Source organism: Dermochelys coriacea, chromosome 6 (genome assembly GCF_009764565.3).
Source record: "Dermochelys coriacea isolate rDerCor1 chromosome 6, rDerCor1.pri.v4, whole genome shotgun sequence".
Taxonomy (NCBI): domain Eukaryota; kingdom Metazoa; phylum Chordata; order Testudines; family Dermochelyidae; genus Dermochelys; species Dermochelys coriacea.
In genome coordinates this window covers 55,638,431-55,658,735 of record NC_050073.1, presented here as the reverse complement: position 1 = coordinate 55,658,735, position 20,305 = coordinate 55,638,431, and the positions used below count along the sequence as shown (strand labels likewise).

The 20,305-nt window shown below is 47.5% G+C and overlaps 1 protein-coding gene and 1 long non-coding RNA gene across 14 annotated transcripts in view; one reads left to right on the top strand and one right to left on the bottom strand.

Moving 5' to 3' along the window:
- Positions 1–399: 399 nt before the first annotated feature.
- On the bottom strand, positions 400–1,229 carry LOC122460508. Its single transcript, XR_006281856.1, has 2 exons — positions 999–1,229; positions 400–827 (listed from the first exon to the last, which is right to left on the bottom strand). It is a non-coding gene; the product is annotated as an uncharacterized LOC122460508 (long non-coding RNA).
- The window catches only part of PACSIN3 (protein kinase C and casein kinase substrate in neurons 3), a 38,808-nt gene continuing 19,704 nt past the window's right edge, over positions 1,202–20,305 (top strand). For 4 of the 13 annotated variants that reach the window (XM_043515797.1, XM_043515789.1, XM_043515796.1 and 1 more), the window contains exon 1: positions 1,438–1,604. The gene's annotated coding sequence lies outside the window, so the exon portion shown is untranslated. Of the gene's footprint in view, positions 1,223–1,435; positions 1,605–1,649; positions 1,823–7,211; positions 7,291–20,305 lie in introns of those variants that run through there. The other 9 variants (XM_043515798.1, XM_043515794.1, XM_043515793.1 and 6 more) reach the window with 8 other exon arrangements.

Below are 20,305 nucleotides of genomic sequence, written 5' to 3'. Positions count from 1 at the left end.
TTCAGAAAGAGCTGATGGCATTTTCAGATAAAATGAGAGAGAACATTGCAGACGCCTAATGAGTTAGGTAGAGGAGGGAGGCAGATAAACAAAAGCCAAAGAAGGCGATGGCGAAACTCCTGTATCCCTGCACTAGGGAGAGAGAGAGAGCTAAACTATGGCAAGAGGAGAAGGAATGGCTTCTTCGCTTTTTTGGAGGGGGCGGGGGGAGAAGGGGAAATAACAACACAAGAGTTTCCCAGACCTGCCCTTGGTCTCCCTTCAGCCAGCCAGATTGATTCATTGCTCCTGCAGATCAGCCAATTGGCTGAAATTAGGGTTGCCAGTTTTGGCTGACACATTCCTGGAGGTTTCATCACATGACATGATCTTTAATTAAAGATTACTTTAAAAAAAAAAAATTCCTGGAGACTTCAAGGCAATCCTGGAGGGCTGGCAACCCTAGCTGAAACGTGAAAAACTGTTGAGTAGAGCAGAAAGAGCCTCATATTCCAGATTCCTCTCTACTGAAGGTCAGCCCCAGAAATGTGATCTTCTGCCCAGTGGAGCCCCACCACTAGCCAGATGAGATTCTAGTAACCTGAGTTTCTTCAGAGCAGTGCCTAGCACAGACTCGGGCAACTTTTGGCTTTCTCACTGAACTATCCTCAGACTCCATCAAGTGAGCCCCTTCAGAGCAGAGCTCCAGGTCCCTGGGCCAGCTGAGATTCGGGGCTGTGCCGTAGCTAACCTCAAGAGGTTGTTTGCAGCGTCACCTCCTGCTCCCCCCAGCTCTCAAAGAATAGAAGTGAAAAAAGGCAAACTAAATCCTGTTTAAAAGTGAAGAACTATGGCTAACCAAAAAGAAAAGGAGTACTTGTGGCACCTTAGAGACTAACAAATTTATTAGAGCATAAGCTTTCGTGAGCTACAGCTAATACATTTGTTAGTCTCTAAGGTGCCACAAGTACTCCTTTTCTTTTTGTGAATACAGACTAACACGGCTGCTACTCTGAAACCTATGGCTAACCAAGCTCCGGTGCCAGCGGCTCCTGGACCTCCCCTAGGAATAGCAACCCCCAGCTGCTCTTGCCCACTCTGGGCACGTGGTTTTGCTCTGATCTCTGATCCTCAGTGTGGACAGCACAGCCCCACCTGCTGTCGGGCAGCGGCCTGGCTCATCCCGCAGTGACAGCCGACTAACAGGATCAAGAGCTCCAGGAACTAGGAGGAGGGGAACGTGGTGAGAGTCCAGCTGCCTCCCCGCTTGGCGCTGCTCAAGCCCGCACTCCCTTCCCGCTATCCCAGGCCTTAGCATCTACTCTCCAGCCACCACCAGCGAGACTCCTTTGGAATCCCCGGGGCTGCCTGGGTCCGCCCAGCTGGGAGCTCCTCGCGCTGGGAGGCGGGGCGGGGCGGGGCGGGGGCCCGTGTGGCCTGCAGCCTGAAATAAGGGTGGGGAGCCGCTAAAGTGGGAGGGCGAGGGGCAAAGCTAGAGCTGTGAGACAATCCGATCTGCCGTTCGCCCCACTGCAGGCAGGGCAGCCTGCCTCTGGGACGCTGCCGAGCGGGGCTCCTTTGCACCGGGGCTTGGAGCCGAAGTCGCTAGGGTAGCAAGTAGAGAGGTAAGATACAAAGTCATCTGCCTCCGGACTGCAGTGGGTCAGGGGGGTGTCCCTAACGCTCCCCGCGCTGCCGGAGAGGGGCTCCTGTAGGTGCGTTCCCTTACCCTAGCGAAGGGCAGAGCAGAGGCCCCCTAAGCTTCCCTCCCCTGTGGGGGGTCTCTCCACTCCGCAGCCCCAGACAGGGCGCTCCCCCGGGCTCTTTCCGGACCTGTTCCCCAGTAAGTACCGGAGCTCCCAGGGCGCTGGCTGCTAAGCCCGGCCTGTCCGACGCTGGTCGGAGTGGAGGTGGGGTAGTCCGGCCCCGCCTGGAGGGGAGGCAGCGCGCGGCGGAGCTGCGCTTAATGGCAAGTGAGCGGGCGTCTTAAATGTAAAAGTTTCCTAGTGGAATGGCGGGGGGTGGGGAAGCTCCCCCTTCCAGGCCTCCCGCTGTGGAGGGGGAGGAGGCGCCGCCATTCGCATCTGCCCTGGAACCCCCCCACCCCTTGGCAGGGACTTCGCTCTCCTCCGCTAGGCTGGGCTATCGGCCGCTGCAATGTGCGCCGCAGGCGCTCTGGTTCTTGCTGTGCTCTGCGGAGTGGAGCCCCGCCATCCCCTCTGCGGGAGCGGGCTGGGAGCGGTGCCTTGTTAGTGTCCGGCCCCAGGGTGCCCCGTTAGGGGGTCAGCTGCCATGAGACGGGTATAATGAGGGTGACCAAATAGCAAGTGGAAAAATTAGTACGGGGTGAAGTGGGGGAAATAGGCGCCTATATAAGACAAAGCCTGGCATATTGGCTATAAAATCTCCCTCTAAAATCAGGACATCTGGTCACCCGGGCTATAATGGAAGCATTTGCCAAGAGGTTAGTTGGAGATCTCAGGCTGATCTGCCCTTACAGCCCAGCTGCTGAGGCAACCCACCCTATCGCCTGTCCTCTGGCTGGGGGTCTCAGACACCCCCCCCCCCCCACCTCAGCTCCTGGGTCAGAACTAGCTTGTCCGCATTTGAACAAGGTTCCAGCACCTCCCTTAGTGCCTACACTCCTACTCAGTCCCCTGCTCCCATCGCTTTTCCCTGGAGACTCCTAGAGTGGGTTCTCTGTGGGACCCCACTCCCTTCTGTTTGGAGCAGGCTTCTCTCCTTTACAACCAGGGAAGGGGCGGGGGAGAAAGGGACAGGGCCCCTTTGTGAAGACCATGCAGAGTTGCTTCCCACTCTGAAACTGGAGCTGCAGGCCCTGGAGTCTGACAGAGCCTCTGTTAAAGCAATAGGTTTCAGAGTGGTAGCCCTGTTAGTTTGTATCAGCAAAAAGAACGAGGAGTACTTGTGGCACCTTAGAGACTAACACATTTATTTGAGCATAAGCTTTCGTGGGCTAAAGCCCACTTCATCAGATGCATGCAGTGGAAAATACACTAGGAAGATATACATATATACAGAGAGAACATGAAAAATGGGGGTTGCCATACCAACTCTAAAGAGACTAATCGATTAAGATGGGCTATTATCAGCTATTATTATAGCCCATCTTAATCGATTAGTCTCTTTAGAGTTGGTATGGCACTCCCATTTTTCATGTTCTCTCTGTATATATGTATATCTTCCTACTGTATTTTCCACTGCATGCATCTGATGAAGTGGGCTTTAGCCCACGAAAGCTTATGCTCAAATAAATGTGTTAGTCTCTAAGGTGCCACAAGTACTCCTTGTTCTTTTTTGTTAAAGGGATAGGCACCCTCCGGCTGCCCTTTGCCAACTGGACTGTGCGGAGGTACTATCATGGTACTGACACCTCTATCCTGTCCAACTAGCTACCTCTAGTCTCCTAAGAAAAATGTATTCAAACAGCAAACCACCTAGATCCCATCCAGTCCTTAGCCCAACTCCCACTGGAGTGTCTGGGGAGGTGTCTATGGAAATAGGGACTCCTATATCCATTCCCAAAACAAATAGGCCTCTTCAATATGCTATCCATTCCTCGAGTCCAGCTGGACAATTTGGTTTTCTGTCCCTTCTTGGGCATTCCCCTCCCATCAGCTGGGGACATCCTTCTCATATTGTAAATTCCTGACTCCCAGAGCTGAGGGTGACAAGTTAGAATTATGTGCTGCAGAAACTTCAACCACTCCTGTCCTTGCTTAACTGTGGCCACTGATCTTGCATTTGAGCTTTCTAGGGCTGAGCAGTGGATATGTGGTGGTGGAGAGGCTGAGAAATATTTATTTTGGGGGAGTAAGAGGAGCAGTTTTTCACAACCTACCTATCTGGTAACTGCATAAAACTCCTGGGACTATCCTCTCCTCTTTAGCGCATCAACAAGTATGGAATGTTGGTGTACTGGGTGCTCACCACCAGATTTTGTGTGTGCCTTGAGAGCACAAACCATCTATGGCTTGTCCTTACCTGTGGCAGAAGGGGTCAGACTCCTCAGCAGAAACAGCAACAAGTGCAGCTATCCTGGCCCAAATGCTTTAACCAGTTTGTCCGCTTTCTGTGCCAACTACATTTTTTTTTTTTTTTTTTTTTGCCTGTTGCACTTTCCAAGCTCAGAGACCTTTTTTGTTGTGGGAGGTGAACTTTAGTACTTGTTCTCTGAAATTCCCCATGAGCTCCTGAGCCTCCTTTTCTCTCCCTGCCCACCCTAAAAATAAAAATAAATCTCTACCCCAAATGTTGGTTTTCTGCCTTCCAAAACAGAAGCCAAACTAGAGACTCAATGAAGCTCACTAGGAACTATTCCACTGCCAGTCTAATGAAGATATTATTATAATAAGTTGCATACAAAACCCTAACATTCTTCCACCCCACTCTGGAATTAAAATGTAGCTGAGAAGTAGTTAAGTCTTACAAGAGCTCAGATACTTTTCTGTTTGTAATAGGAATACTCTGAATACTCTGCAGAGCAGTTTCAAGTGCTAAAATGACTAGAGCACTGGATTCTTCTGTCTCTGGGTGGGATCAAAATGGAATTTCTTCTAGTGCATTTCACAACTAGGTACACCATGTGTCAAAGGATTACCTGACTATGAAGCATCAGACATTCTTCACTGACAAACTATCACCTAGAAGATGAACCAACAGTCTGTTTTGTTTTGGCAACTCCTTTATTCCTAATATCTACTTCAGCAGAAGAGATTGTTCCCTGAAGCATCCTCTTGTCTTCTTCCGGCTAAAGTTTAAGGAAAAAGATAAATGTGGAGTGACTGGCCTGCTGTTCTCCCCACTCGGTGCCTGCTGAGACTTTTGACCTAAGAGCTTGCTTCTGTCTGTGGCTTGTCTGCCCTTGTTCTTGTGAAGATTGTTTCCTTCCTTTCCTATGCAGTTGAGAGGCCTAACACCTCTATGGCAGCCAAGAATAGGGTTGACATCTATTGGCCATTTGGGACTCCATTATGCAGTGCCAGCAAGTGAATGGTTTGGCAGGATTTAAGATGGGATGGACTACACAGGATTGTGGACTCTGTGAACACAGTACAGAACTCTGGGGCAGGTTGTTGGCTGGTGAGTGGCCATTAGGGTTTTACGTATCCAAGCCATACAAGTGTGAAAACATTCTAAGTGAATGGAATCCCCTCATTGGGAAATGTCATGTCTGGTGTTCCTAGTGAAGATTCAGAGCCTTGTGGCTTGTGCAAGAGCAGCTAAAATCCTGTGTGCTGGGTCTACTTCCTTACTAAAGGTTGTCATATCATCTGATACTGTCTGCCTAAACAATAATGGTGATGAATAATCGCAGAAAGAAGGGCAGGGCAGGATTTTAGTATTTACAAAAGTGGACCTTTCTGAACAAATCATTTATTACTGCTTACAGAATGGTGTGTGTACATGGCCCCATAAAGGGGGAACTGTGCAGACAGATAAAGACTTCTCACAAAAATCTTAGTCTAAAGGCCTTAGCAATAGGATACAAAACCGAATAAGAAGGGGGTCTAGTGAGTTGTGTGTCTGGAAGTCTTTATAAAAAATTTGAATTTAGGAGCCTCTTTAAAGGAGAGGAAGGAGGCTGGTGTGCTTGAATTAAGAAGCTGTTGCAGGATGTCTAACCACTTTCCACCCTTCTGCAACACAATTATTCTCCTAATGGAATGTCCTAAATGCTGCCTGTCTTTCTGTGTGGGTGAAGTTACTACACTTATAAAGGGATAGTCCTCATGCTGCAGAAAGTTTAGTGTATTCATTCCTGTCATTAGTCGGCTTTGTTTCACTGATTGGTACAATAGTTTCAAGCTCCCTAGAGTTGTGGGCTGAGCAGCATATGTTACTGGCCTCCTAATCATATTTTTGTCCTGTAATAGTTCCTTCTCTCCATGAATTGCACTAATGGATTGAGCCTCCCAGACTCTTGGGAGGCAGAGTATTATCTAGTGGGTGCCACTGGGTATTGTAATCTGCCAAAGGTGACCTGCAAGAGACTCCTGAGAGGATTTCAAAACTCCTTTAGCCTTAGAAACATCAAGCACATCAAATCTGACTTCCTGGTTCACCTTGGTCTCCTTGGAGATCAGAGGATGTTTATTTTCAGTTCGTACATCTTAATTGAAGCAGTAGGGGTGTTTTTAAATATCTAATAGATGCCATTTTCCAAATACTAGTCCTTGAAGTTGTTAATGAACCACCTTCTTCTTCCCCACAACTTGGAAAAAAAAAATCCTTTTCCCTCCATCTTTCTGTTGCTCAGTTTTCTCTCGACTCTTGTGATGTCATTTATTTCTCTAGTCCTCCAATCACCACAGAGTCTTCAGGGCAGATGAGTTGAATTTCAACTTTTAAAAACACACAAATCGGGGAACTTCTGGGACAAAAAAATTCCCAGGCCATTTAATTGATTAGAAAGAAGCGGAAAGGCATAGTTCCAATGTTCTCTTCCTTTTCAGGTCCTCTAACACTTTTTGTGATGCCCATACTAACTGATGCTCTTCTGTATCTTTTTCCGTAACTCTCCTGAGGTTTGGGGTTGTGTCTGAGAAACAGAGCTGATGCTATGCATAAGCAGACTTAGGCTATGTTCACACTGGCAACTGAATGACAAAACTTTTGTCTTTCAGAGGTGTTAACGCCCTCCCCACCCCCAAGACACAAGTTTTGCCAACAACAAGCGCTGGTGTGAACAGCGCTCTCCTGCCGACAAAGCTAACACCGCTTTTTGGGAATGGAAGTTTTTTTGTCAGGAGAGCTGACAAACAGGCTACATTGTGAGCCTTTTAGCAGCTCGGCTGTAGTGGCACAGCTGTGTCTCTAAAAGCTGCGTAGTGTAGACATAGCCTAAGCAATTGCTTAGGTCTCTGAGCAGCTCAACGGGGGGCCCCCATTTGCTTTTTAGTGTGTTTGGGGGCCCAAAAATATTCCTGCTTATGACCCCCAATGGGCTGGCACCCCCCCGCTGAGGAAAAAAGATCAGAGCATACACCTAGTTGAGCTCCAGTCCAGACTAGATTAGAATGCCCTGTATGGTCTGCCAGAGGAGAGTTTGCTTTCCCCTCCCCCCCTTTTTAGAGGCTTAAAAACAAACCTGACAATGCCTCAACCATGGTCAGCTACAAACCCTTCAAACTATTTGCATGCCTCCCTCATTAAGTTATCCCTTCGTAGTTGGCCAGTATCTTTCATAGTGGTACCTTCTCTTTCAAGGTAGGACCGGTCAGAGGTGATGCCAAACTCTACCTATTTCTTCCTGAGGGGGCTCCTCAGAGACCAACAGTGGATATCTGAGTGGGTACCTCTGGCAATGGCACCATTATCTCATTTTTTCATGTGGCCTCCCCACTAGGAGACTGTCGCTGAGCCAATGCCTTATCCATGTTCCTTGTCAAGATACTAAAAGCACTGAGATCTGTTTTCCACACTTCTGAGAAATTGGGTGTAGAGTAGAACAGAGGTTCTCAGGACAAATTATTTGGTGGCCTTAGGGTGCGGCCACCAACTCTTGCTTCTGGCCGCTTTCACACTTTTTCCTAAAATACTCAATTAGCTTTAGGAAAAAAAAATAAATATGCACATATACCTGTCCAAATCATTGTAATTTATTTATTGCTAGTTAGGAAGTCTGCTGTGAAAAGTGATATTAACAAACATACAAGTATCACTTTTCACAGCAGACTTACTCAGCACTGGGAAGTCTAGGGACAAAGTAAGTCCTGGATGAGGGATAGGAGGCGGTGCCAGGGGTAATGGGGAGGGGCGGAGCCTGAAGCCCCGGGGAGGGAACCCAAAGCCTTGCAGCCAGAGCCTGCTTCTTTGCTACCACTGAGCGGAAGCTCAACTCCTGAGCCCCACCCCCCCTTGGAAAGATGGGGAACTTACCAGCTGCCCAACCCTTGCTGGAAGCCTGAGCAACCAACACCAAGGCAGTGCATCCAGGAGCACCAGGGCGGGGGCAGGGGCAGGGCTGCTGCTCCCCCCCAATCACACTCCAGGAGGCTGTGGCTGCAAGAAAAGCCCCTGGTGGCCACATGCAGCCACGGTGGCCACATTTGAGAAACGCTGGAGTAGAACACCATGGTACCAGCTAGCAGGGGTCTGGCTCTGTAGACAACAAAAGGAATAAGTGGGATCTCAGGATGTCCCAGCCTTTCCTGGTGGAGTGGTTTGCTGGGAACCTATCTAACTTTTCACCCCTTGTAAGTAAACTTTTTAGCCTAGACGATTAGAAAGCCAGCTGGGTCACTGTAGGCAGTATACAAGCTGATGGAGTTTCCAGTCACTCACTAGCTGGCAATGATTATTGTGACGTTGCACTCCATATGTTTTATGGAAATATGCTTGAGTGTGAATATGATGTAACTGGAATATGCTTTATGCAAAAGGTCTCTTGTAAGGTATCATAACAAAGGTTATAATCTACTGAATTCAGGTTTCAGAGTAGCAGCCGTGTTAGTCTGTATTCGCAAAAAGAAAAGGAGTACTTGTGGCACCTTAGAGACTAACAAATTTATTAGAGCATAAGCTTTCGTGAGCTACAGCTCACTTCATCGGATGCATTTTATATTCCTCCTATTTGTGTGCATGTATCATTCTTGTCTTGGAAGCTAGAAATATATAAAGTAAAACTCTGAGGTCCTATTGTAATTATGCAAAGTGTGGGCCATTAATGGTGATTTAAAATCTTGATGGCTCCCATTGGCCCAGACAATTGTCGTAAATGGTTTATTTACCTGTAAACCTTCCTGTGGGCCAATCCAGGAAGAATGGAGACTAGGGGTCTTACAGTGACGTGTGACCATGTCACATGATGCTGGAATCCATCTTATTCCTTGTACTTTTTCATTGTGCTTGTCCCCACCCCATCAGACAAAAGATTCCCACCTTGTGTCAAAGCTATAAAAGGGAGTGGAGCAGGACAAAGGGGTCTGCCAGTCATGAGAGAACCCCTGCTCACCACCTGAGATGTTAGCTGGAAACAACAAGGACTGTCCCAGCAGAAAGGATAGGGCCCAGATTAGGAAGAAGAAAAGGAGTACTTGTGGCACCTTAGAGACTAACAAATTTATTAGAGCATAAGCTTTCGTGAGCTACAGCTCACTTCATCGGATGCATTTGGTGGAAAAAAAACAGATTAGGAAGGAGTCTAGTATGTGAAAGAAGCTTATTGGAACATCTCTGAGGGTGAGAGATTACCTGTAACCAGTTTCTTAATGTATTAGGCTTAGACTTGTGTGTTTTTGCTGTATTTTGCTTGGTGACTTACTTTTGTTCTGTCATTATTTAAATCACAATTTATGAATTTACCCTGTATAAGCTTTATACAGAGTAAAACAGATTTATTTGGGGTTTGGATCCCATTGGAAACTGGGTGTCTGGGTGCTGTAAACGGGTAACCTGCTGAGCTGTTTTCAGTTAAGTCTGCAGCTTTGAGGGCATGGACCAGACCCTAGATCTGTGTTGCAGTAGGATAGCTTGTCTGGCTCAACAAGACAGGGTTCTGGAAGTCCCAAGCTGGCAGGGAAAACGGGCTCAGAGGTAATTTCAGCACGTCAGGTGACCATCCAAAGTGGGTCTCTGTGACCGAACCCGTCACAATGATATCAATGGTCTTGAGTTTAATTCTGCTTCTGCCACTGATCTGTGTGACTGCCCTAGTCAAATCACCTCTCTACTCTGCAGATGGAGATAGTACTTGCTTTCCACACAGGAGTGCTGGGGGTACTGGTGAACTTGTATGCTACATTTACAGGTGGCTGAACAATGGGGCTTGGCAACTTTTTTTTTGTGCTGCCTCTTCTAAAGCAGAACCCTTCCTGTTGGTGTGCATGGGGATGTGGCCCTTGCTGTGTAGAGCTCAGAGGCGTGGCTTTCTGCATGCTTTTTGATAAGGGCATGTGAGCCTTATGGAGGGTTGGGAGATGTGTCATAGCACATTTCTCATTTACAAAACAATTTTTGGCACTCCTGGATTCATTTCCATCTTTGTTTGGCCCTCTGGTATTTTCAGTGTGCTTTTGGCTCTGTCCTTGCTAGTGCTAGCCCTGCTAGAGGGGCCTGCTCTGCAGGCCTGGGCGAAAAAGCCTGGTGTTGGCTTTGAGTGGACTGGAGGGTGCTGTGCCAGTGGTCACAGAGCCTCGGATATATATACGCTCACAGAACCTGTCTTGTTCAGCTCCGCTGTGTCGCCTTCCAAATGGAGGTGTCTGGGCTTATGAACTGGACTAGTGAGCGCTTTCCAGAGAGGAAGTACTCTAGTCATACTGAGAAGTAAAGGAGGGTCAAGGTGGCTCCCTCCCAAATGCAAAGAGAAAACTGGGATCTCCAGCTGGGGGATGGAGGCTTGTTCAGAAAGCCAAGCAGAAAAAGGTTGGATTGTACTAAAGCTTCCCAGTGTCCTGCTGGCAAGACACTGAAAAACAAGGGCAAGCTTCTCTGCTCTGGGGGATGTGCTGGGAGGGAAGAAGCCACATTTCGGTGATGCTAAATAGCTGAAATATCTTCCTGAAGTGTATGCTTCTCTGAGATGTCTGTCCCATACCCCTGTGTCTATTCTGATAGTTAGGAATCTGCGGTGGATGGTAACAACTGGGATTTAAATTGATGTTTGCCCTTCAGGCTGAAGACTCTATTTCAAAAAGGTCATTGGGCCACTATAGATACTTTAAATGGGGAGGCAGATTCTATGCCTTGTTTCACTCCCTTTGCACTGTTCAGGCAGCATGAAGATAGCAAATAACCCTTCTGACTTCCCTGAATGGAGCTCAATGTAACAATCTTGGTAGGAGGAACATGAGAGTTTGAGTATTTAAAAAAAAATAAAAAAAAAAAAAATTAGCCCAGTTGCTAGTGGCTTCCCCGCTCAACCCTGCTGCCTAGGCACACTTTAGGGAGTACAACCCTATAAATGCTCCTAAAGGACTAGTGAAGATCTCAAGGGGCAGAGCAGTGCTGAGGTAGTTAAATCGGCTCTTCTCATGGGACAGAAGAGGTTGTTATGAAAGCTTTTTGTTTGTTGGGTGTTCTCCCCACTCCTTAAACAATCTATGCTCCTTTTTTGGCATGCATGATCTCCAAGACACTATCAGCCCTACAGAATGGAACTGTGTGTAGCTGTTGGTCTATAGACTTGCCTGTTTGTAAGGCTCTGAACTCTGTCTCACCCCAACAGTTGCCTTTCATGTTGCTTAGATTTTCCTCTCCGAGGAAGCAATTGAGTAAACTAGTTCTAGTGCCAAAAGTGTGAACAATGAACTTGCACATCATCCAAAGCAGAGGAACTGACCACAACATTTAGTAGAGCCACCAGGGTGTGTGACCCTTCGCCCCCCCCTTCATTCCCTCTCCCTCCTTATACCAGCTCATATCCCCCCCAGAATGAGAAATCCCGGTTTCAGTCCTGTCTTGTGATCCTGCTTTTCTTTAGGGGTTGTCTTATGCTCTCTAGCTTTTCTGTAACCTGCAGAGGAGATAATAGAACTCCTGAGTTGTGCAGGGAACCAGATGAACTTCAGGAAAACCTTGGTGTTGTCCCTCTGTCTTCCAGGCTGTTGTCTCCATTGTGTGAATGTTTGAGAGGAAAGGTGCACTTCAGTGAAAAACACACAGGTAGTAAAATCAGGTGGTGCCAGGCAAAGCCAATAGCCTCCATGACGTAATTGCTGATAATAGGAGGTGCAGTGGGTAAAGGCTCTCTGAATTTGTCAGGGCATGACACAGTCACAGACTTGGTCTGAACAACAAAGTAATCCCTAATGATAAAACCGCCAAATGGCAACTCAAATGACAAATCAGTGTAATGAGAAGCAAATGGAAATAGTTATTACTTGGAGGATGTCGTAGAGGTTACTTGCATACATGGATGATATAAAACTGAGGGTGGATTAACATGCAGTGAAATTTCCACATTGAAGAAATGGGCAGAAAAGACTTGAGTCCATTTTAAATAAATGTATGAAGTCTAATGAAGGAAGAAACCATGAAATGCCGAGGTCTAGAATGGGACTAACCGGGCTGTGGTTGTTGTGGAGGATTATTTGAATATAGTCTGTGTGCATAAGGCTTTTCAGTACATAAAGATCCAGTCCATGCCCTGATGGTCTAGCAAGGTGACTCCATTTCAGTGGAAAATTTGCCTTCTGGAATAAATAGGAGTTTCCAATGTAAAAACAACTACAAATTATTCTGCTCTATCTGGCACTTGTCAGGCCTAGGTTGGAGCACTCGGCTCAGTTTGGAGTACCTCAGTTCATAAAACAACATGAACAAACTGGAGAGTTCGTAGAGGAGTATCACCAAGGATAAGCTTTTTATTCAAGGGCTGTATGGAAGTGGGCATATGCTGCTCACCCTGGTGGTCAGAAGAGATCCCTTTACTGCTCTCAGGCAGCTCTATTACAGCATTATCCTCATTAGTCGGTGAGTGTGGACAAGCCCATGGATTTGTGCTATAGTAGGAGAAACTTAGGTTATATATTGGGGGAACACTCTGGAGCAGGAGCCAGTTGCCAAGGGGGAGAGTGACAGCCTTCCCTGAAGCTAGTCAGGGTTTGGTTAGACACCTGCCTCAGATAGTTTGGGGATGAAATCACTCCTGTCACAATACAGAGGGATGGAAGATAACTCACTTGAGATCCCTTCCAGCTGAAATGAGTCTAGAGGCTGGCATGAATTCACTGGCAAGTTTGATGCTAGCTGGCCCTGACTGGTAGGAGTGGGAAATGCATGGGATAGAAGCAAACAGCTAATTAGCTCAAACAGTGTGGGTTGCATGCATGGAGGGTTATTTGATATGCATGAAACCCACTCACAGTCAGAGAGGGGGGAAAACAGGTCGTGGGTGGCATCTGGGAAGCAGCATGACTGAGTGGTGAATGTAGATGATGTGGGGCAGAAACCATGCTATTTGTGGTGCTGTGAAAGTAGGGAGGTAGATAGTGCAGCTCTTTGAAGCCTTGATGGAACAGTTCTGACTGAGCTCCACTTTGCGGATGCCCACCAGGCAGCTGTGTTTGGGACCATGTACTGTATCTGTGTGCTTCTAAGGTCTCCTGAGTCTGGGCAGGGTCTAGCCATAGCCTTTTACTCTAGTCTTGTGGGAACACTTTCCAGGCACAGTCTCTGTCTGGTACCTCTTTTAGGGAATAAGACCTCACTGGCAAGCTGCCCTGGTCCTCCAAGACACTCTAGTTGCTCAAGCACATCCTCCCCAGAGTTCCACCCTCATGGATACTCTGGTTTAGAAATTACTCTGTAAAGTCTGTTACTGCTTCAGCTGTCGTGTCCCTGAAGGGTGAAACTATAAACCAATCATACTTCTGTTATAGACAAAGCACAGGAGAGCTGTAGAAAAAATAATAAACACCTGTACACAGTTCCCTCCCTCAATCCTCACTACATTCTTTGGTTTTGATAGTGCCTTCAGGGGCCGCAGGTCCCTCTGCCTGGCCCCCACTCTGGTCCTGTCTTGTCTTCCTGGTCATGGATTCTCCCCTGACTCTTGCAGCAAGCTGTTTTAGAGGTTCTCAAACTTCATTGCATTGCGACCCCTTTCTGACAATAAAAATTACTACATGAACTGGGGGGCAAAGCTCAAGGCCTGGAGCCAAAGCCCTCAGGCTTCATCTTTAGTCCTGGACCCGAGCAAGTCTAATGTCAGTCCTGGCGATCTTATTAAAATTGGGTCATGACCCACTTTGGGGTCTCAGTCCACAGTTTGAGAACCCCTGCTTTAGCTTGTTCAGGTTAGACAGTCAAAAGTTTCCCCTGCTCAGCAAGCATACCCCTGTTTTTTAATAGCAGCTTTTAACACCTCTTGTCAGTTTTTCCTTTCAGCTGGGGATTTTAAATTGCTCCAACCCTACCCCACCCCCCTCCAAACAGTTTGGGGAGGACTATTTTCGCCCAGCCTCCAGCCCTCCTGTTCTAGGCAGCTTCCATCTGAATGGAAGACTATTCAGATTAATGACTGTTAACTGTTGCTGTTGCATCTCCCTCACCCTGACTGGGGAGATAAATAAAAAAAACTGTGTGAGCAAACGGCTGAGTCAATATACACTGCAGCATTCAATGACAGAGAAATTTCAAAAAGTCAACCAAAATTCATAAGTTTTATACAGACAAATTTCCCAAACTGTCACACCAGACATGGCTGCCCCTGGAATAACTGGTGCAGCTCTGGTCTCCACAACTCAGGAAAGCTGTGGAAAAGGCAAAAGTACCACAAATCCAACCCCAGGATAGCAGGAGAGACTGATTCCAAGGCCTTGTCTATACTACCACTTGCATTGCTCAGGAGGGGGGCACGGTTCACACGCTCTCTGTGCTGGTAGCTACTCCCCTCACGGGGGTAGTTGTTTTTTTGGTGGTGCTTTTTTACGGCTCTGGGAGAGCTCTCTCCCAGCGCTGGTGCCACGACTACACAGCCAGGTTAAAGCGCAGCCTATGTCTGCATAACTTGCGTCGCTCAGGGGTGTGGAAACCCCTCCCCCCCCCCCCCAAGTCACATAAGTTACACTGACCTAAGCGCTCCTGTGCACAGCATTGTGTCGGTGGGGGAGCTTCTCCTGCCAACCTAGCTTTTGCCACTTGCGGAGGTGGCTTTATTATGCTGAGGGGAGAGCTTTTTCCCCATCTTCATACAGTAAAGTCACTTCACCAGACATGCTGTGGCATAGCTATATCAGTACAGCTGCGCCACTGAAGCGCTATATGTTTATCCCTGGTCTACACTACGAGTTTAGGTTGAATTTAGCAGCATTGGATCGATTTAATCCTGCCCCCGTCCACATGACAAAGCCATTTTTGTCAACTTAAAGGACTCTCTTAAAATCTATTTCTGTACTCCTCCCCGAAGAGGGGATTAGTGCTGAAATCAACATCGCTGGGTCAAATTTGGGGTAGTGTGGACACAAGTCAACGGTATTGGCCTCCGGGAGCTATCCCAGAGTGCTCCATTGTGACCACTCTGGACAGCACTTTCAACTCGGATGCACTAGCCAGGTACACAGGAAAAGCCCCGGGAACTTTTGAATTTCATTTCCTGTTTAGCCAGCGTAGTGATCACATCAGCACAGGTGACCATGCAGAGCTCATCAGCACAGGTGACCATGCAGTCCCAGAGCTCCAGCATGGACTAGAACGGGAGGTACTGGATCTGATTGCTGTATCGGGAGACGAATCCATGCAGGCAGAACTCTGTTCCAGAAGATGTAATGCCAATATATTTGCCAAAATCTCCAAGGAGGAGGAGGAGGACAGCGCGCAGCAGGCAAGCAGAGAATCCCTTCTCCCTGACAGCCAGGAACTGTTCATCACCCTGGAGCCAATACCCTCCTAAGGCGGGTTCCTGGATCATGAAGCTGGAGAAGGCACCTCTGGTGAGTGTACCTTTGTGAATATAATACATGGTTTAAAATCAAGTGTGTTTAATGATTGATTTGCCCTGAAGACTTGGGATGCATTTGCCGCCAATACAGCCCCTCCTTTTAAATGGCCAACCCAATGGGTGCTTGGTATGGGAAAGGAGGGCGCTGGTGTTTGAAACCATTCCCACATGTTGTGAAGGTTGAAGAAGCCAAAAGATTGTGGCTTACCATAGCTGCCTGCAAGCTGAATTCTGTTGCCCGGCCCTGCATGTGTGATCTCTCTCACCAAACCGGCAGGCCCTCAATATAAGAGGCAAAATGCGACCTTGTACCGAAAGCACATGTGCTATGTAATGTTAACAGCTTATTTCACCATGAAAGAGTCTACCCATTGTTCTCTAAAATGTCTTTTTAAATACTACTCTCCCTTTTTTTTTTCCTCCCACAGCTGCATGTTTTCACACTCCCCTATCCTCTCCATCCCAGAGGCTAACGCAACTAAGAAGGTGAAAAAACTGCACTCGCAATGAAATGTTCTCCGAGCAAGATAAAAGTGACGGCAGCGTGATGAGAGCAGGCAGAATGCAATGCTGAGGCTACTGGGAGATCAAACTGACACGCTCTGGCATCTGGTAGAGCTGCAGGAAAGGCAGCAGGAGCACAGACCGCCACTGCAGCCCCTGTGTAACTGCCCACCTCCTCCCCAAGTTCCATAGCCTCTTCACCCAGATGCCCAATAACTTGGGGGGGGGGGCCCTCCAGGCACCCAACCACTCCACCCCAGAGGACTGCCCAAGCAACAGAAGGCTGGCATTCAATAAGTTTTGAAGTGTAGTGTGGCCTTGTCCTTCCCTCCTCCCCCACCCCTCCCGGGCTACCTTGGTAGTTATCCCCCTATTTGTGTGATGAATTAATAAAGAATGCATGATTTTGAAACAACCATGACTTTATTGCCTCTGTAAGTGGTGATCGAAGAGGGGAGGGCAGTTGGCTTACAGGGAAGTAGAGTGAACCAAGGGGGTGGGTTTTCATCAAGGAGAAACAAACAGAACTATCACACCGTAGTCTGGCCAGTCATGAAACTGGTTTTCAAAGCTTCTCTGATGCGCAGCTTGCCCTGCTGTGCTCTTCTAAAAGCCCTGGTGTCTGGCTGCATGTAATCAGTGGCCAGGTGATTTGCCTCAACCTCCCACTGCACCATAAACATCTTCCCCCTTACTCTCACAGATACTGTGGAGCACACAGCAAGCAGTAATAACAGTGCGAATATTGGTTTTGCTGAGGTCTAACCGAGTCGGTAAACTGAACCAATGCACTTTTATACGTCCATGTGCACATTCTGCACTTGCTCAGCCTATAATTGAACAGCTCCTTACTACTGTCCAGGGTGCCTGTATATGGCTTCATGATCCATGGCATTAAGGAGTAGGCTGGATCCCCAAGGATAACTATAGGCATTTCAACATCCCCAACAGTTACTTCCCAGACCAGAAAATAAGTCCCTTCCTTCAGCCATTTAAACAGACCAAAGTTCCTGTACCTTTCCTGGCCATCTCATGCTGATGTTGGTGAAACATCTCTTGTGATCCACCAGTGCTTGCAGCACCGTTGAAAAGTACTCCTTGCAGTTTATGTACTGGCTGCCAAGGTGGTCTGGTCCCAAGATAGGGATATGTGTTCCATCTATCACCCCACCACAGTTAGGGAACACTATTGCAGCAAAGCCATCCACTATGACCTGCACATTTCGCAGAGTCACTACCCTTGATAGCAGCAGCTCAGTGATTGTGTTGGCTACTTGGATCACAGCAGCCCCCACAGTAGATTTTGCCCACTCCAAATTGTTTCCCAACTAACTGGTAGCTGTCTGGCATTGCAAGCTTCCAGAGGTCTATCTCCATTTGCTTCTGAACTATAAGGGCTGCTCTCATCTTGGTATTCTTGCACTTCAGGGCAGGGGAAAGCAAGTCACAAAGTTCCATGAAAGTGCCCTTACGCATGCGAAAGTTTCGCAGCCACTGGGAATCATCCCAGACCTGCAACGCTATGTGCTCCCACCAGTCTGTGATTGTTTCCCGGGCTCAGAATCAGCATTCCATGGCATGAGCCTGCCCCATTGCCACCAGGATGTCCAAATTGCCAGGGCCCGTGCTTTGAGAGAAGTCTGTGTCCATGTCCTCATCACTCTCGTCACCGCACTGCCGTCGTCTCCTTGCCTGCTTTTGCAGGTTCTGGTTCCGCACATACTACAGGATAATGCGCGAGGTGTTTACAATGCTCATAACTGCCGCAGTGATCTGAGTGGACTCTATGCTTGACGTGGTATGGCACCTGCAGGAGAGCACAGTTGCGGCAGAAACAGTGGCTAAAGACGGATGCCACGAGAATAGATATTTATAGAGAATGAGGAGAGGACCTGCAAGGTGGATTCAGGAGAGCATAGTTGGATGCCGTGGAGGACGACGGTTAGCACCGCGCACATTTCCCGAGGAAGAACACGCCTACCTGGGAGCCCATGACAGACAACATGGAGAAATTCGCTATTGAGACAATAGCAGCAGAGCAGAGTTGCAGCAGAAGCGGTGGATGATGATGGTTAGCAGACTTACTGAACCGTCTGCTGCCAGCAGCACCCAGGACACAACAGCAGTGGTGTCGGTGAGCTGAACTGAGCGGGCTGCATGCTTGCCGTGGAATGGTGTCTGCACAGGGAAAAAAGGTGCGAAATGATTGTCTGCCGTTGCTTTTACAGAGGGAAGGGTGGCTGATGACATGTACCCAAAACCACCTGCGACAATGTTTTTGCCCCATCAGGCATTGGGAGCTTAACCCAGAATTCCAATGGTTGGCGGAGACTGCGGGAACTGTGGGATAGCGACCCACGGTATACCGCTCTGTAAGTCGATGCTAGCCATGGTAGTGAGGACGCACTCCGCCGACTTAATGAGCTTAGTGTGGACATAAGCAATCGACTGTATAAAATCAATTTCTAAAAATCAACTTCGAGAATATTGATCTAATTTCATAGTGTAGACATACCCATAGACATGGCCTGAGACTCATTTCTCTAAACAAGAGGGAATAAAAGACTTGGAAAGGGAGGGAGATAGAGCCTGGTCATGCCAAATAATTTCAAAGTGAAAGAAAGGAACTCCTGTGTCAGGCTTAGTCTACACTGTAAAGTTATATCAGCATAGTACATTAGTCAGGGGTGAGAAAAACTACACCCTAACCGTCATAACTGTGCAGACAAAACCCCTGGTGGAGACACAGTTGCACCAGTGGATGCGAGGTTTCCATCGACATGGCTAACTTTGTTCAAGGCAGTGGTGTTCCTACACCAACGTAAAAACTTCTGTCAGTGTAGGCTATGTGCAGGGTGGCCCACAACATTTTGGCACCTGAGGCGGGGAGCTCAAATGATGCCCTCAGGCCCCCTCACTTGGGCCAAAACTTTGAAAGCTCTCAATTCTGCCTTCTTCCTGTTCTACTCCTCTCATGGTACTGCTCTGCAACCCACCCCAATAAAGGAGAACTAACAACTTAAAATGCCTTGTTCAAAAATTTTAAGTAACATGTAACTTTCAAATGCCTGAACAGCAAATGTAACTTTTATTGTCTGCATAGTAAACACTGGCATTTTTATCTCTTCGAATAATCAAGGTGGTGCTTTCCATGCCTTCTTGGTTGCAAAGATTTGAACTGCTTCCTGAAGGTCCATAGTCTGGGCCAGCTCATGGTCTATTGGGATGGTTGCAAGGCCGACTAGCCTCTCCTGTGTCATTGTGGAGCATAGATGTGTTTTTATTAACTTCAGCTTGGAGAAGCTGCATTCTCCACTGGCAACTGTTACAGGAAGTGTTAGAAATATGCGCAGAGCAACAAAAGCATTTGGAAAGAGGGTGCCAGAGTAGCAGCCGTGTTAGTCTGTAATCGCAAAAAGAAAAGGAGTACTTGTGGCACCTTAGAGACCAACAAATTTATTTGAGCATAAGCTTTCGTGAGCTACAGCTCACTTCTTTGGATGCATCCGATAAAGTGAGCTGTAGCTCACGAAAGCTTATGCTCAAATAAATTTGTTAGTCTCTAAGGTGCCACAAGTACTCCTTTTCTTTTTTGGAAAGAGTCTGGTCATCTTATTTGTGCACATATATTCCAGAACAGCCTTTGGAGTTGATCCTGCTGAAATGTATCTTGAAAGGGCTTTCAGTTCATCACCTAAATCACTCGCATCAATATCGCGCATGCCATCATGTGTCAACCCTGTCTCCAGTGCCCTGCATTGCTGATGTAGGTCTTCTTCGGGTATAGTGAGGAGTTTTGGAATATCATACAACATCCCAAATAGACTGCTGTGTTCCTTGAACTGCATGAAATGTTCTTTGACTGTATTGCACAATCTAGCACCTGGTTAAAGCATTCAACTTTGAATTGTTATTTGGGGTCTCTTACGGGATTATCCCGTGCCTCATAATCAAAATGTCATCTTCAGTGACTCTTGTATTCTTGAATGGGTGGGAAAATAGCTTCAGTGTGAAGTTCCTCTGCCAACTTCTGTGCACTCTTCAGAACGTTTTGAAATCCCTCATCTGACCGGTAAGACTGTAGGTATGACTTTGCTTTGTCCATTTGTTCCATTGCTCCAGATATATCAAGGTCAACACCTTGGAGTCTCTTGCTTACAACATTTATTTCAAACAGTATGTCATGCCACAACACTAAGCCACACAGAAATTTGAAGTTACGTATGTTTCTGGTGATTTCATTTCCCTCTGCCACTGTTCTCCCACAAACAGTTCCTGTCATGGCATTATCCTCCATAATGGCAACTATAGCATCATCTATCGTCCCAATTTGGTGTTGATAGACTTTATCGCCTCCACTCAACTTTCCCATCGTGTGGCACTCAGGGGTTTCGTGTCAGAGAGGGTGTTGCCAGA